Source organism: Camelus bactrianus, chromosome 4 (genome assembly GCF_048773025.1).
Source record: "Camelus bactrianus isolate YW-2024 breed Bactrian camel chromosome 4, ASM4877302v1, whole genome shotgun sequence".
NCBI classification, from domain to species: Eukaryota; Metazoa; Chordata; class Mammalia; order Artiodactyla; family Camelidae; genus Camelus; species Camelus bactrianus.
The window spans coordinates 32,602,809-32,618,497 of record NC_133542.1 but is presented as its reverse complement, the minus strand read 5'-3'; positions in this window follow the sequence as shown (position 1 = coordinate 32,618,497).

The window sequence follows — 15,689 nt, the reverse complement described above, 5'->3', positions numbered from 1 at the left end:
TTCACAGGTTGTCTGAGTGCTTCCTGCTCGAGATGTCTCATGTAATCATCCAAAGGCTCCACTGGGCTGGCCATCCAAGATGGTGCTCTCATGTGGCTGGACGTTGATGCTGGCTGTTGGCTGAGAGATGAGCTGGAGCCTTTGACTAGAACATCTGCCTGTCACCTCTCTGTGTGGCTTTCATTTCTCACAGCATGACAGCTCAGTTCTGAGACGGAGTGTCTCAGGGTGAGCCTTCCAAAAGACCCGAGCAGAGACTGCCAACTTCTTATCCCCTAGTCTCAGAAGTCCCAGCATGGCACTTCCACCTCACACTTATCCCAAAGATCACCCATCTTCAAGGGGAAAAGAATAATTAGACTGCCACTCATGTGATGCGAAGAGCACCATGCACCTACGAAGAGGGAAGGAATGATGACAGCCACTTTTGGAAACCAGTACAGAATTTCATCTCTTCTTTTGTATTTTCCCAATGAAGTCATAATCATTCATTTGTGCTATCATTATTCAACAGTCTGCTTAATATTGTGGAAAGCATTCAGAGTGAGAAGGCCAAGCCAATGATCCCAAGCAGGGGCAGAGCCAAGCTAGAGCAGCAGCTGGGCTCTGAGGTACTTCTGCATCCATGTCTAGCTCCTGGACTCTGGGGCACTTCCATGCCTTCTACTCCTATCCGGACGAGTGCAGAGTTAAAAAGAGCCAACCTGCAGTTGTTTCATCTCCATTTTTTTAGATTCTTCGTCCCACTAATAGATTAGGAGAAAGGAACTGAGCTAGCAAGTTTAGCTCAAGAATTCAGGAATGCATGGAATAGGGCCAAACAAAAATAGCTGCCCTTCAACCACAGGAGCTGACAGATAAGTGGGGCTCTTCTCTTTCAATGGCAGATTAGTTCCCCCTCCCCTCCAAAGGGCATCATCTGGAGGGTACGAACAGATCCATCTGTACTAATCCCAACTCTGTCACATACCACCTGTGTGATCCTGGGCCAGACACTTTCCAATTTTCTCATCATAAAATGAGGAGAATAGGTATTTCAGAGGTGCTAGAGGATCAAGATAAATAAGGTGAATGAAAATGTTGTAAACAGCAAAGCCTTAGGTACAGGTAAAGTACTTCTAAGAGAGTTGCCTAAATCAAGGCAAACTTCTGAACAGGGCCAGATCATAAATAGTTTTAGCTTAGTGGATCACATGGTCTCTGTTGAAACTTGTCAACTCCACTGTTGTAATGAGTAGGAAACCAGCCTTAGACAAAAAATGGTAACAAATGGGTGTGGCCAGATTGGGCCTTCGGGCTGTAGTTTGCCAACCTCTGATCTAATTTATGGTTTCACCTGGGAAAAGAATGGGGAGGAAAGTCAGGGCAAGTCAACTTTTAGTAATATGTTTTATTTCTGCTTTAAGCTATGGTTCGGATGCTGGACAAGGTGAATTATCAATGGAAAGAAGTGAGAAAATATTGTTTGATACTAGCAGTTGACACCAGATTCCGTCCTAGAAACAGAAGAGTAAGAGCAATACCCTAACAAGTGCCCCAGAATGGAAAGTGAGAATGTGGGACTCTGTGAAGACCTGGGGTGTCTGAGAAAGGAGGAGGGCTGCTCCGTTTCCTCCAGACAGGAAGGGACATGGCGGCAGGAGTCTAGGAGATTCTCTGTGTAGCCCGACCCTGTGATGCTCCAACTCCTGGGGAGGGTTATTAAACCCAGAAAATGTTTAGAGTGAATGATTTGGGTTTGGTTTTGGTTTTTGTAGTTTAGAAACCAGTGAAGAGATTGAGGCCTCATACTTGGTTCCTTGGAGCAGACCCTTAGTATCTTAGGATCTTGGAGTGTAGAGAAGAAAATCTTAAAAGAGTAAGTCCTGGAAATACTTAGAAATCACCAGGAGGCCTCTGGACTGTCACAAACCATGGAAATGGGGTGCAGCAGCATTTAACCAGATGTTCAGAGGGCAGGGGCACCAGCTACAGTCTCTGACAGAAACATGGGGTATCGTGACGTAAATAACAGTGATTACAGCAGTTATAAAACACACCAAATACTTCCTGTCAAAATGGTAATTAAACTTTTTTAAAGGTCACTAAGTACCCATTCCACTGATTAGGAAGATTTTTTTTTTTAAAGGAAGATGTCAGTTACTGACAACTTTACATGGCTTTTAATGAAGATTTATCCAAATTTTACCTTTCTGGGATGAAAGTGTTTACTTAGGTCATCAGTTCTTTCTGCGAAAATGTTTCTCATATATCATATCTTTGCAATCAGATTTCCAAGCAGTCCATTGCCAATTCTGGTTTAAAAAAAATAGAAGTTAGCGATTAACACTGGGCACTTGAAGAAAGAATGTTCATTAATAATGGAAGACTCCAGATAACCCTTCGTGGAACAGTGACATATAAATGTGTGTGTCCACATCTCTGAGAATAAATGGTGCTAAGAATGCCATGGCCAGCTCCGTGTCCAAATAATGCTGGCATACTTTTGGCACATTATGTTTAATTTTTGGATGTAATATTAAAGCAAGCCACTGCTAATTGTAACTGAAGAAAATGTTTCAGAATGGCTTTTTTTTTTTCTTAATGCTTTTTTTTTTAAATTTTCTTTTGTGGGGTGAGGGGAGGGAGGTAATTAGGTTTATTTATTTATTTATTTTTAGAGGAGGTACTGGGGATTGAACCCAGGACCTCCTGCATGCTAACCATGCACTATATATACCCACTCCTTTCCCCATAAAATGTCCGTATTGTACAAGAAAGGCACTGTGACAGAGAAGAAAGACTTCTTACTAGGAAATGGGTGATCTGAATTTAAGTGTGAATTCTGCTACTTCTTACCTCTGTATCTAAAAATCCCCCTAGATTTTGAAGAGCCTCAGTTTCCTCATCTGCAACCTGGTTATCATACCAGTCCTTCATACATCACCTGGTTGTTGTGAGCATTAAATGAGAGAAGGTAGGCAAATACAGCTTTGCAAACTGATGTAAAAAGATAAGTTCTTTTGTACTGGTATCTGAGATGAATAACTAATTGTTAGGTATTTTAAATGTATTTTCAGGTTTTCAAGGATGATTCAAGCATGAATCTGCTTAGAATGTGTGTATTTCAACATATCATTAGTATATATTAAGCATAATACTGTCTCTGCCTCCAGTTTCTCCTCACATTACCAAAGTCTGCAGACTAACAATGAATGGAATAAAAGCAAAGACAAGTTGTGCATTGTGCACTCAACGCTATTGGTTGCCTCCCCAAGAGCCATCCATCCTTTCTCTCTTCCTTGTTGAGTCCAAGTTTTATTCATTTATCTATATATAGATGCACATTTTAGCCCCCATTTCAAGGATATTGAGTTTTCCAAGGCAATCATAGTAACCCCATTCCTTTTGCCAGAGACTGATTCAGCGATGGACATGTAGCTCAATTAGAATTGTTGGATGCGATGATAGCAAACACTAACTGGGCACTTACTGAATGGATGCCTGGCACTGTTATAAGTACTTTATGTGTATTAATGCTAATCCTAACCACAACCCTAGGAAGTAGGTTGTATGAGTATCTAACTTTTGCAGCTGAGAAAACTGAGAGCTAAAGTGACTAAAAATACTTGCCCAAGGAAGTATGTAAGTAGAATGAGGATACAAACCCAAGCAGTGTAGCTCGTTGTCCAGTCTCATTGCCACTATGTGATGCTGCGGTGAAAGTCTCCTGAGGGCTTTCAGGAATGGTGTCATCACTAACACCACCAAAAAAAGCGTCAGAAAGGGTATGTCCTGTTTCCTTCTGCTAGACATATGATGATTGCATGTGATGCTCAGAGTAATGGCAGCCCTCCTGTGTCAATGACGGGAGCCAAGCTGATACACTAAGAATAGCAGAGTAAAAAGATGGAGAAATCCTGGGCCTGTGACATGTATTGAAACACTGACTTTACAAACTCTGAAACTTGTCTACTTGAGCCCTTCTTATTAGATGAAATAATATATTTTCATCTTTGTTGAAACAATTTTGAATTAGAGTCGTTACTTGCAGCTAAACACATCCCAGCTGAATTAACACAGACATGCTATTAGGTATGGTATGTCCAACCAAAATGATTGACTTCCCTTTGAAGTAGCAATTTACTGTCACTAGAAGTATGTTAAGAATGATGAAAGGGAATTATAACTTTGGGAAAGTAGGTTAGACAAAATGATCCAAGATGTCTTCCAATTCTAGGTTGCTGACTTAAGTGAAATGCTGGCTTTCCCTATCAAGGAGGATCTTTAAGATAGGAAGTGTTAAAATACAATTGAGCAACTTTCTGGAGAAAAATGTAAATGTTTAAAAGATAAAAGAAGAAAAGATAAATGAACAGAAATGTAGGCAGATCCTATGATTCAATCAAGGAACTAAAACCAGAAATAACTTATTAGAGATTCAAGATAAGCCAAACTTAATCTGGGGACTTGCTTCCTTAGGCCCATCCTTAAAAATAAGCAAACAAATTCCTAGCTCTACATCAGCTGCCTGCATACTTTTCTTTTCCCTTTGCCTCTGGGATCTAGAAGAATATAAGGACTCTTTCCTAACTTCGCTCAAAATCCTTGTCGCTTGACTTCTACTCCTGATCTGAGCTGGGATTCCTCAAGCAGTGGTCAGTAATAATTTCTTCACTTGTGAATCCTAAGTGTGTTTTTAGTCCTTGACTGATTCAATTTCTCTGTGGCATTTGGCCTCAACTTTCACTCCTTGTGCCACCTTTCACCATCTCTCTCTGAATAACCTCATTGTCTCCTGCTTACACATGCCCAGTTCTATGTCACCAGCCCAGAGCTTTCTCCTAACCCACAGACTTCCTGTTTACAACTGTCTCCTAGACAGCTTCTGTATACTCCCAGAAAACAGGAGTCGTCTGGGTTTCTCAGTCTCACTCTGCCTCCACATTTCTTGCATCTCTTGACAGTTCAAACACCAAAACATGTTCTTCATTTGTCCCTGATCCATTTCCATTGTCCAACTCCAGATCGTCATCTCTCATCTAAGCATCCAATTGGTCCACCCTCAGATTCCATGCTGACCATCAGCGTAATAAATCTGAAGCACAAGGCTGATGCTTTTTATTCTTTGGATGATTCCTCGTTGGTATGGGTGATTATTGCCTTAAGAATAACACCCATTTCTCTTAAGGTGTTGCTGCAACTGGCCCCATCCTACTGGCCAACCTCAATTCCAGTTATCCCTTCCACATACCCTGTGATTTACTTATGTGAAATTGCCTGCTTTTCCATCTCTGTGCTGTGCACTCATGATGTTTCTTCGAGTGAATTGTCCCCATCTACCATTCCTTGACCTGGCAAACTCGTCAGATCTCCAGGTGTAGCTCATATTGTGCCTCTTCCCTTTATCTGACCCACCACCAGGCTGACTTTTAGCTCCCATCTGTTTCTATAAACATACCACCATCCACGCATGCATGAGGAAAGCAAGAGCTGCTTGGATAATGCAATGTATCACTACCCCAAGCTTTGGAAAAGTGCCCAAAGCCAGAGGACCTAACTGCAGTTGAGCTAATGTGTCCTTCTCTGGACATCTTTACATTTGAGACCAGAGAGAGCTGGCACTTCATCTCTTTGCCATTCAGTCAGGGGGGAAATAATTATTCCAGGTTGTTCCACTAGGAATATAATCTGGATTGATTTACAGTCAATTGCCACATCTTGAAACAGTGTTTGTTTTACCTTATAAGTTACCACTAATGTATTTTCACTGTATCCCTCCCAGCACCACCTCATACCTGGACCATCATAGTGAGGTCTGAGATACCCTCCCTGCCTCCTTTCTCTGGTTCTCTAATCTATCTCCAAGTAACTTTTTTTTTTCCCAATCTACTCTTGCCCAAAGTATTACATCCAAACCCTCTACCTGGCATTGAACTTTTTTAAGTATCCAGACCCAAGCATCTTCTGGTCCCGTTTCATGACTTTGCAGAGGAAATCTTCCTTTTTAGTCAAGATGATCTACTCATGCTTCTTTACTATGTATTCCCTGCTAGGATCTATTTTCCCAAAGTAAAAGGTCTTTCCCTATCATATCTGCCTATCAAAGCCTACTCATTCCTCAAGACATGGTTCATCCCACTTCCTCAATGAAACATGGCACCCAGCCACTCTACTCTGACAGGATTCATCATTGATTCATTCTGGGGCTATCAGTGATCTCTCCTCTGAACTCTCATGACAGGTATTATCTATAATGCCTGTCACTCACTATGTATGTTCCTTTGAACATGTATCCTTCTGCATATATGTTGTACAAATGGGTAAATAAAGAAGTTAAGTTAGGGTGGGCTGAAATTAAAGCCTGCCTTTACCATGTAGCTACATTAGGCAATGTTCTTTCCCTCTGTGGATCCTGGTGTCTTTATCTGTAAGAGTACCTGCTTTACAGGATTGAGATATTAAAATAAATCACATACTTTAAAAACCTCTTAAAAGGTGTCTGGAACGTAAAGAATATGCAACAATATGGGTATCTCTTCCTGAGAACCCCTTCCCTACAGTTAGTGCTAATTCATATTCTTGTGTAGGTCAGTACATCAAAATATTTATTCATTCATTGGTGAATTGATAAAGGTTAGTCGTGGATATCAATACAGACTTTCCACTGGAGGATTTCAAGAGCAGAATTTTCTACTCCTTTTGGATCAGAGAGTAGACACTCTTCTGTAAAAGAAAGGTATTGGGGGACTATGTGAAAGAGAATGTGATTAGAGTTGTAGCTTAGATTACTCACTGTGTCTTTGATAGCATATCTAGTAAGGGAGTTTGGTTTTGTCATTACAACTGTATCAAGAAATGGAATATATTGTAAAGAAACTTCACTGTGTAGCCTTGGACAAGTGCTTGACTTCTCTAAGTCTCTCTCCTCATTCAACAGTGTGATTAGACCGGATGGCCACTATTGTTCGTTGGTCATCTGGTATGAACCTCGTGGTATTGTCCTTCATGCTGTGAGGATATGGTTGCTTTCCTGTGAAATGACAAGATTGCATTATTTCCTTCACCCTTCATCTGCGTAGCAACGCCAAGAAACGTCCTTCATTTAAGGAACAAATCATTTTAAGATTTCAGATTATGGAAGAACAGTTCTACCAAGTGTAAGATATCAGGTTGTCATTCAGTTATGATTAAGCCCCCACATACAATCATTCTGAGAGAGTGTGATGCCTTATATTTTAACAGTAAGTGAGAACGAGACTTAGTCTTACTTCAGTTTGGGAAAAGTCAGTTTATCGCATACAGGTTGAACAACTTACTCAAAATTAACTGCTAGCTTAGTGACCAGAATAAAGACAGCCCATGGATTTCCTAATTTCTGTTTCTTGTTTTTACTAAACACTACACATACCCTTTGAGTCTGAATTAGAACTGTTTTAATATGACAGTTGTCAAGGATGGCAACGTTCAAGTAGGATACTATCACTTTTTATTCACTAATACAGAAAATATCTTCTATTGGGTCTCATGCATGCCCTGGCATGACAGGTGATATTGTGCTTAAAATACACACACACACATATTTCCAGCAAATCAACATCCATGCTCTAGGTGACAGGTGATGTGAGGACATGTCTACACTTGCCTTTGCGTAGATCTGTTGGCATGTCGGGGAGGGGAGTAATATATTGATATTTATTTCCCATCAACATTTTTTCAGCACTCTCTTTCAGAGTCTGTGGAAGGCCAGCTGAAGGCCACCCTGTGGCTGTGGCTGCCCACTCAGCAGCCCGTGGGATGGGGGCTGCAGACAGTCTCCAGTAGCAGCCTGTGTCCACAGGCTTTGGCGGGGAACTACTGAACAAGCAGCATGAGATGTGTGGACCTTCGGAGTCTGTAGCCCCCAAGTTCAGTAGCACTGGCTCCAGGAGCTGGGCACCCTGTGTCCCCTGAAACCTTGGTCACCGTCTTTTCAGCAGAGACTGGATCTTCCTTTCCCATCTCATGTATCTGTCTACGGAGGAAGAATTCAGGTATTTCTTCCCAGGGGAGCTCTGCTTACACAAGGCTGCCTGGGCCAGCATTCCCCCTCATCAGACCCATTGGTGTCCCCCTTACTGTTGCACAAGGTGACAGCGTCCATGTAACACAGGGACACTGTGGGGCATCAGTGCCACAGAGCCACTGGGCCATGTAAGATGCCCCTGTGAGAGGCTGGTAGTCTGCCCTGGGATTGTGATTTCCCCCAGACAGAAGCTTTTAGCAAGCTGCTTGGAGCTGGTCAGACTGGGTTCTAGGTGTTGACTGTTATCAGTGGGTGAGCTCCCTTGGCAACAGCCAACATCGGGGTGGCACGCTGGCTGGTCCTCCTGGGAGACAAGGCATGACTGGGTTTTCATTGGCAACCAGGGCCCCACGCTGCCATTGGAAACATCTCCCAGGTTTCCCATCTCTCTGCAGAGGTGTGAGGTTTCCTTTTATAGATGATCTGTTCTCCCTAAAAGTCAAGCCTAGTACTGCCCAAGTGGGTTCTGCAGCAAGGACTTTTGAGGGTACTCTCCTCCTTCATCTACAGGACACAGAGCTCTGGACATTGTGGAGGTTTTCCTTTAATTTTCATCAGGAATCAAGGACCATACTGTTGGTCCTTGGCAGCATGGAAAGGCTTAGGTTTTTTCCACTCGCTTTACTCGGACAGCGCTCCCAGCAACTTTGAAAGAAACCTGAGGTCAGGGACCAGAAAAATCTATTAGACTTGGACCACATGCCCTCAGCCTCAATGACAGAAGCTGGTGATAGAGGCTAGAAGCACCCCCACGTCCACGAGATACTTGCCTGTCAGGGTGTACATGTGTCTTAGAACCAACCAGGATACTTTTTGAATGGATAGAAATGCCGTCTCTGTCCGTAGAGATTCCTGGATCAGAATGCAGGAAGGAGGGTGCTGTTCTCCTTTGATTCCCCTCTGCAAATAAGGGTCAGGTCACCAGTGTGCCTAGGGAAACAGTGACTTGGCAGACATTTTTCTCCTCCCAAGTGCTGGGTACCTGGGCAAATGATGAAAGAGAAGTGGGGCAGACGTCAGCACCGTCAGAGATGTTGACACACCCCTGGTCAGCCTGCCCTCTCCCTCACCACCACCTTCTTCCTGCCAAAGTTAGCAAGCCTGGATCAGTGGGACCCAAAGCTGTGCGTGCCCCTTCCTTGGGCTGGACGTTGTCAGATGACCAGATAAACTAACAGGCTAGGACATCCAGCTGAGCCTGGTTGTACTTTGCCCACTTCTGTTACAGCATCTGGTGCATTCACTGGAAGTGACTGATGGAGTCTAGTTTGTCTGTCCGATGCCTCCACCAAATACCACACATACTGTCACGTGCTGATGCGAAAAGGCATTGGCAAACCATCTCAGCTTGGTTACAATCATGAATTTCCTAACAGGAACACTTTCAAATTGGCTTTGAACTCCATAGTTCCCCGGAAGGCAGAACTGGATGGAAACATTTGGAGACACACATACCCCTTAACAGACTCCATCATTTTATTCAGTAAGAAATGGAGACAGAAAGACAAACTGACCCCCCCAAGGACTCACACAGCCTGTTAGAACAAGGACTCAGGCTCGAACCGTCAGCCCCTGACTTCCACCCCAGTGCTCTTCCAGCTCAGGCTGTGGCCACGTGTTCAGTTTTACTTTGTCTTCAAAACTCGGCCCCTCAGAACCTTTCCCGGAATTGGACTTTTGAGCCTAAAAAGGTTTAATGCACACTTTTGGGAAGGGAGTGCAGCGAGGCCTCTAAGTGGTTTTGATCAAGTTTGCCAATATTTACACCGTAGGATAATCTGCATAAACTTCATAAATAATATAAATTCCTACAAAGTGAGTTAACCATGAACTACGTGGTCTTTTGGGAAAAAAAAAAAAAGAAATCCATGTTATGCAATCACCCTGGCAGAGTTAACAACACAATGGAGGAATGAAGGGAACCACTGGTCGCAGTCACTGCTATTGACCATTTTAAGTGTGACTATTTTTAAAATACTGTACGCCTCATTAAGCCATGCTCTGAAAATGAGAAATTTGCTTTAACTGCATTGTTTTGAATTGCTGAGAGAAGAATCTATCAACCACAAGGTGCCCTGCTGCTGAACTCAGCCAAAAAGCTGTTAATAACTCCAGCAGATGTTTCAGCTTTTTAGGCCAATACACTCCCTCTCTCCCTGCCCTCCCCTTTCCAGAAGCCGATGCCAATATGACTGAACTCCAGTTCCTGTGGTTGCCGTCACTGCGGCTGCCACTGCTGGAGCCAGGGGTCCTTGCGCTGCTGGGGAATGATTCTTTAAACACCAGTGGCAACAGTACCTCATCTTAGCCCTTTAAGGTCAGAACATTATTGCTTTTACCGTCAGAAGTCTAAATCTTCAGGGGGGAAGTGAAGGTAAGGACACAGAATCACTATTTCTGTTTTGTCGTCTGCCTTCCTAGCCAGTCATCTGGTTTTGCTTGTCATGGCCTCTCCCATCACCAAAAGTCCATTTCTCAGGATAATCAGAGTGCTGGGCTTCCTAGGTAAGGGGTCATGAATATGCTAGTGTCCCTATTGGTCCAGGAGAGAGGATGTTGGGTTAGCAGCTTTATAAAGGGGACCTCGGCGTGATGCTCAGGTTTGTGGGGTTGTTTGGCAGATACGTGAGGCTCAGAATGCCCTGATCCCAGCAGTTCTGCAATGTTAGAAGCGTGGGTTACAAATACAGCTGCATCCCTGTGTAGTAGGTAGAATATGAGGGCAAGCAGGGCCACCGCAGTCCCGGTTGGGAATTTGTCAACATCTCTGAACTGGGATAGACCTGACATCTTAACCTGAAGTTAAATCTGTGTTCCGTGACTTTTCAAATGAGAAGAAATTAGAAAAACAGAGGAGAGGGGAGATCACCCCCCTTCCCCCACACTCCCGCCCCCGCCCCTTATGCACTTATTTGAGAGAGAGCGCTTTAAGGCACCCCAGTGGCAGCAGGGTGACCAAAAAACACAGGTGCATCACATTTACAGAATATCACATTGTCTAGGAACACATCTGAACTGCACATCTTTACATATTATCACACAGAGAATTGCCATTTCAAAGGGGGAAAGAATTGAGAGGCAGAATTAAGTTCATAAATATTTTGTTTCCTTATTTTGATGCAACACAAAGGCAGAACATCCAAGACTCTGTGGACCTCTGTTGTCAGCTTCAACATTTGCCAACCATAGTAATTCAACCCCCAAATCTCTGCTTTATGCCATACTGGCTGTAAAACTTAAGTACCTTTTCCCTGGTGCCGCTACCACCATACCGTTTACATACTCTCAGCACTGTGTATTTCTCTTTCTCAGGAAAAGCTTGGAAATGTGATGCAAGTCTTCAAAAAAAAATGGATAATGTAATAGATTCCACTGTGACTTGGTCCACATCCTCTCCAGTACACGTGCAGAGCACTCATTACTGCTAATGAAATTTGCATATACGTATTGAAGGGAAAATATAGTTGCCCACGCCTGTGTATTCTTATTTTCTTATCAGACCAAGCACAACACTGTACAATTGGGAGTTCAGTGGCATCTGTATCTTTTAATTCTGAAACACAAGTAACTCAGATTAAAAATTTTCCCATTCATTCTGAAATGTGGTGTTCCTACCAGCAAATGGGATGGGCATTTCTGCCTGGACAACCATGATTCCAAGAAGCCAATACCAGATGATGACTCTTTAGTAAAGTAAACAACCTATGTTGTAATAATTTTAAAGGCTAAAAGAAAAACACAAAAACTCCCTACTGAATCAGTAGAGAATATATTCTCATTATTTAAAAAAAATCCTTATTAATCTATCCATATGCATCTCTGGAGGAGTAAAGACACAAGATGAGGAAAAGTTGTTGAGGTGAGATTCTTGACCTACCGCGAGTGAATACTGGTAATAAGCTTTAAGGAACTACATGGAGATGTCTGAGACCCATTTAAGTCTGGACCATAGATTTCACTAGGTCTTGATCTTTACCTGGAATCTTCTACTGCAAGAGATGATTTCCAAGCTATTCTTGATTATTTCCAGTCCAAGTAAAATGGACAATAAAAAAAAGATGCTTCTGTACTATTTCCATGATGGATGTTCATGACCAAAATAACTTCACCATCTGATGTATTTCACAGTTTTAAGTTAAAACAGACCTAGTGTAATATGCTCGTACATCTGGCTCAGGTGCTTCGTTTGCCATATGTTTGTGAAATAATCCAAGGAGATGTTACAATTGCACGTTCCCCATGGGACCAGAATAAAACGTGCCCAAAAAGAGTTACCTAATTATTCATTCCTGCCGACAACATCCTTGCTGAATAATAAGGGGGTGCTTAAAATGAGACAATAGTGCTCTCAATCTTGAGAGATGTCAGTGCCACTTACTGTTTCAAAAACAGAAAGTCTTTTGCATTTTTTTAAATAAGAAAAAGATCCTTGGCCTTTAAAGCAAATAAAATACCATGCAGGTGGTATATTTGGTATTCTTATGGGAGCAAACCCTGCCGGGATGATCAAGACCAGTGCTCCCTGAAACTCATTGGATGACAGCCCATGTAGCCGCAGTGGAAATCAGTGACCCAAAGGCTGACGGTCCCTAAGGAAAGGCTGCTCCGCGAATACTCCACATTTATGGAGACCTTTCTAATGGGCAAATTGCTCTTATGTATGCTACCACATTTAATTCTTACAACAACCTTGTAATTCATACTTACTTGGTCTTGCCAGTTGTAGTACTTGTTCTTTATAGCACTAATTAGCCAGAAAGGTGAGCGTCTTTTTAAAAATGAGAAAAAAATTTTTAGTCTCGACCAATGAGCAGTATTTGCCGTACTGCACAATTCTCACTGTGAGCCACTGACACTCTGCTTTCTTTCCTCTTGTCCTGCTACTTACATCCATTTAATCTGTGACTCTCTCTCTGTCCTTTTTTTTTTTTTTTTATGATTCTCTTTTGATTCAAAATGAATAATTTTATTTTCTTTCTAGGAAGGGAAATTAGTTTAATATTTAAAATACAGGCTGACCATGAAAATACGAATTTTAGTGAGATTCTTAGCCAGGACAAAGGTCCAATAAATAAGTCATGCTCTAGGCCTAGCTTAATCCACCATTAAATCAATTTAGAAGAATGTGGCAAAGATGAAGATATCAGCCGGTAAACCTCTAAGAGTGGTTAATTGTGTGTTGACTAAAGTAACAAATAATATGAGTTGTGTTTCTATAAGGATGAGGCTAAAAGACCCTGCATAGCCAGATTAGGTTAGAGGTTCTTTTTCCCTGGAATACAAACCTCAGAGTCAAACAGGATACAAAGGATGAGAGATGGAGAGGAGATGGACCTTCCATTACCCAGTTTGTAAACAGGGTGTCAGTGCCCGGACATCTGCCATCAATGTGCTGGTTCAAAACAATAGCTTGTTTTTTAATTGAAGTATAGTTGACTTACAATATTATATTAGTTTCAGGTATATAACATGGTGATTTAATATTTTTATAGATTAAACTCCATTTAAGTTTATTATAAAATATTAGCTATTTTCCCTGTGTTGGACATTATATCCTCATATCTTATTTATTTTATACCTAGTAGTTTGTACCTCTTAAATCCCTACCCCTATTCTACCCCTCTCCCTACTGGTAACCACTCATTTGTTCTCTGTAACTGTAAGTCTGTTTCTGTTTTGTTATAGTCAAAGTATGGAAGCAACCTAAGTGTCCATCAACAGATGGCTGGATAAAGCAGGTGTGGTAAATATATACAATGGAATATTACTCAGCCATAAAAAAGAATAAAAATTTGCCATTTGCAACAACATGGATGGACCTGGAGGGTATTATACTTAGTGAAATAAGCCATACAGAGAAAGTTAAATTGTGTATGTTTTCACTTATATGTGGGATCTAAAAAAATAAAACAAGCAAATGAATGCCATAACAAAATCTTAACAATTTTGATTGCCCAATATGTAATATTTTATGTCTGTATATTTCCCATGAGAGGAAGAGAGAGTTATTATAAGGACGTAATTGACTTCTCTTATTGGGGTCTCTTGTTGGGCTAAGAGAAACTAAAAAGAAAGTTTGTAGAACAAGATGTGTAACGAATCACATTGAAAAACAAAACTGCTCAAAGTCTTCCCTGTCCAAACACATTGAGACCAGAGGAGATGGCTGTAGGAGTTTAAAGGGGCCTGAGCATCCTTGGCCTCAGCATATGACAGACCTCAGATGAGTGTCTGAAAAATCCATGAGAGCTGAGGGGTCTATTATCAGAAATACTGAAATCTGTCTCCTTGAAAGAGAGTATCTCAGCAGAGTTTATGCACAAACCTCATTCGGTCCCTTACCCGACACCTACTTCATCTGATTCATAGGAGCAGTTAGACTCTATTGGTCAAGGATATTCATCACCATGATCTAGCGTTCTTAAAAATATATTCATGTCCTAGCAAACACATTCTCATTTTGGCATAAATTGTGGTCAGGATACATCCCAGTCTTTCTCAAGTTGTCTGTATAATCAAGTGGGCATTCCTAATTTTAATTTTGGCAGGACACACTTTAAGATTCCCTTGGCAAATTTTTTACCACTTATTGCAATTATATACTTTTCAAAAATATATACACTTCCTTCATTCACTAAATGTATATGGAGCGCTCACTAGTGTACTCCATACTATGCATACAAAGTTGAGAAAGCAGGGTCCTGCTGTCAAGGCATTTAAACAGGTGGAGAATCAGACTGCAAACAAGCAAATCCGATGAGATTGACTACACTGGGTGATCTACAAAGCTGAGTGGCAGATTAGGATAACACATTTAAATCTGTCCTGGACACCTTCCCAGAAGAAGAAGAAACATGAATAGGTGTTTCCAGGCAGACAAAAGATTTTAAATTGTGTGCTGTGAGTCATAAGATGCTGATGATCGATTGTAAGCAAGGGAGTAACATAGTCAGATTTTTGTGTTTGAACTCTGGGGCTGCTACCAAGGTGGGATTGGAAATGGGAATCTGTGGAGACTGAGCAAATGTCACAGACTGTATTGCAGTAGTTAAGAGAGTTGATGGACCTACTCAAATAGAGTGGTGGCCCCATTAGATATGAGAGATATGCAAGAAGAAAAATAAATAAAATACATTGTCAGGAGGGAGTCAAAGTCTCCCAGACTACTGGCTAAAAAACAAAAAAAGCCACTCCTGACAGCTGCTAGTCCCTAGCTTAGAAACAAGGTCATCCCGAAGAGAGAAGATTGAAAGCTTCGAAGAGTGGTAAAGGTTTGGAATAGCAGCTCAGGGGCATGGGAGAAGCTCATGTAATGGGACGGCTGAGTAACACTGAGGGAACAACTGAGATGAGTTTTACTCCAGATTTATGGCCTCCATTCTGTATGGTTGTGATTTTTCTTTTTCCTCCAGCAGAGCAGTGCTCAAGAAATGTTTACAGCTCAGGAAGCTCCATTGGGGATTGCCTGAAGGACATGAAGTCCATCCATCTCTCCAGATAGTTTGGATTATATCTCAGGATCAAGGTAAACCATCCAAATTAAATCGTTGAATCATATTGTTCTGGCCCCTCTTGTTCAGTTTCACTGAATTGCATTTTGGCCTCGGGCCCAAGGACAAAGAGCCGTGGGCCCATCAGCATTGTT